The 2522-nt window shown below is 53.3% G+C and overlaps 1 pseudogene; it reads left to right on the top strand.

Moving 5' to 3' along the window:
• Nucleotides 1-1398: 1398 nt before the first annotated feature.
• LOC101581944 lies at nucleotides 1399-1875 on the top strand (annotated as a pseudogene).
• The last annotated feature ends 647 nt before the right edge of the window (nucleotides 1876-2522 follow it).

Below are 2522 nucleotides of genomic sequence, written 5' to 3'. Positions count from 1 at the left end.
CGGCGGGTGCCCCTCTCGCGCGCGGCTCAGGGCCCGAGACCCCGGGGAAGCGCCCGCGGCCGCCGCCGCCCTTCGGGCCAGGAACCTGGGGCCTGCGCCGCACCCACGTCTCCGCGTCCTGTGGTGTCAAACAGCGCGGATACAGGTTGTTATCACTGAAGACTGGTCCCGTCCGGCCGTCCCGCAGTGCCTGACCTCCCGTTAAAGGGGCGGAGGCTCACTTGGGCGCCCGCAGCCAGGCGGGGAAGGCCCGCGCGGGAGCCCGCTCGCCTCACCGCAGCCGAGGCAGGGCGGAGACCGCGTGTGGGTTCCGTTGCGCCCAGCCACGGCCTCCTCCTACCACAACTCTCCCAAGAGCACGGGTGGCTGCGGCCCCTCATGCTCCAGTCCCCCTCCACGAACCCCACCCATGTGCACAGGAGGCTTCGGGGGCCCCCCAGGTAGAACCCACAACACTACTAATAGTCCCAACAAAAACGCAATCTTGGAAAAATTTTTCATTCACTTTCCTGTCATAGGACATTTAAAAACAGTTGGTACTATACAGAACTATGGTGCAAATGGCCTACAACAAACTTTCAATGTGAAAATACAGAATTTTATGGAAGAAATGGACTAGAAATTTAGGGAGCAAAAGGGTATAAAATTTTCAAGTGCTAAGAAAAGCCTATTATCACTGTTAGTATTTTATAATCACCATAGTACTTGGGGCTGGGGCAAAAACATGCCACTGGCTGTGACACATGCATGCCAAACCCAAAAACAGAGAGGCAGCGTTTACAGCATTTACAGCGCCTCAAAAGGCCCAGGAAGCCAACTAGGAGGGTTTCCATGAGTAAAAACAGGACACGCTGGGAGCTGAAGCAGCAGTAAAGGGACTGAAACAGCAGCTCTGCAAACCCCAAGGTTAGCTAATGATAATAAAATTAAACATCTCAATCTCATTCTCTCTGTATTCCCATAGGCGCTTGCTAGAGCACCAGCCTGCTATTCTGGAAATGAAGTACTGTACTTATTTTGCTTTTTTAAAAAGTCAACTGCAAGGGCTGGTGATATAGCTCAGCAGACTAAGCACTTGCTTAATTAAGCGCAGGGACCAGGGTTCAATCCCTGGCACCTCACGCCATGCCAGCCCTGCTCCCAGGCGCACTGAGCTAGCAATGGAGTCTGGGTGTGGCAGCGTACGCGTACGTCTGTAATCCCAGCACTAGGGAGGCAGAAATCAGAAGGAGCACTATGGGCCTGAGCTGCATAGGCAGACCCAACGTCAAAAAAAGTCAACTGCAGCTCAAGATAATCAAAGAAATGAAGAGAGAAAATTGTCCTTTTCACAACACTAAGAGCTGAGCTCTTCCTCGGTGCTGCCTACAGGGTGGCAGCCGTCTCCCACTTGGCACCATGGTGGCCCTCAGGCCCCTTGTGAAGCCCAAGATCACCCAAAAGAGGACCAAAAAGTTCATCCGGCACCAGTCAGACAGCTATGTCAAAATTAAGCACAACTGGTGGAAACCCAGAGGCATCCACAGCAGGGTGCGGGGGAGGGTCAAGGGCCTGGACTTGATGCCCAACATAGGTCATGGAAGTAAGAAAAAGACAAAGCACATGCTGCCCAGCAGCTTCCGGAAGTTCCTGGTGAACAACATTAAGGAGCTGGAGGTGCTGCTGAGGTGCAACAAGTCTTACTGTGCAGAGATTGCTCACAACGTCTCCTCTAAGAACTGCAAGGCCATCGTGGAAAGAGCAGCCCAGCTGGCCAGCCGAGTCACCACTCCCAACACCAGGCTACACGGTGAGGAAAACGAGCAGACGGTCTGTGTGCGTGTTTGTTTGTGCTTCAGTAACACCACACAAAATGGAAACAAAAGAAAGAGCTGATACATGTAGACGAAATCAAAGAACTAGAAACCCCTCCACCGCCTGAACCCTAATAAAATAATGGATTCCGAGGACATCTGTCCAGGAGACGTCGTCACTTGGTGAGGAAGGAATGGGACACTGACAGCAGCTGCACCCAACTGATGTCACCTACACCATCACACCATGAGCGTCGCTGACATAGGACAGCCAAAAAATGCCACTCCTCGTGTCAAGGATGGAAAATGCAGCACCGCCTGTGATGCGTTCTTGCCACAAGTAGCGAATCTACTCAAGTTCCTACATTTAATTTCTAATTTAGGACAAGCACGGGTGTGGAGAAATGCAGTAAGTGGAAATACAGGGAAAGGAGCAAAGGGCATTAGAAACCATCTTAATCAGTGCCTGGACCTTTCTGAGATCTTGACTGGAACACACCAACCGACATTAAGGTTTGCTGCTTTCAGTCAGTAGGTGACAGCTGAATATGGAATGGTTTCTATCTAAAACTTATTTCATCCCGCCCTCCCTCGCCCTCTCGCGCGCGCCGGTTTACATGGCGGCGACTGCGGCAGAGCGGGAGCCTCGGAGACGCCGCCGCCGCCAGCTGCGCCGCGGAGCCGAGCCGACGCTGAGGGCCGCCCGCGGGTCCGCCCGCCCCCGATGAG

The sequence above is a fragment of the Octodon degus genome, unplaced genomic scaffold, assembly GCF_000260255.1.
Source record: "Octodon degus isolate 3935 unplaced genomic scaffold, OctDeg1.0 scaffold00093, whole genome shotgun sequence".
NCBI classification, from domain to species: Eukaryota; Metazoa; Chordata; class Mammalia; order Rodentia; family Octodontidae; genus Octodon; species Octodon degus.
Note: the sequence above shows the minus strand (reverse complement) of the source record. Positions and strands in the feature narration are given on the sequence as shown.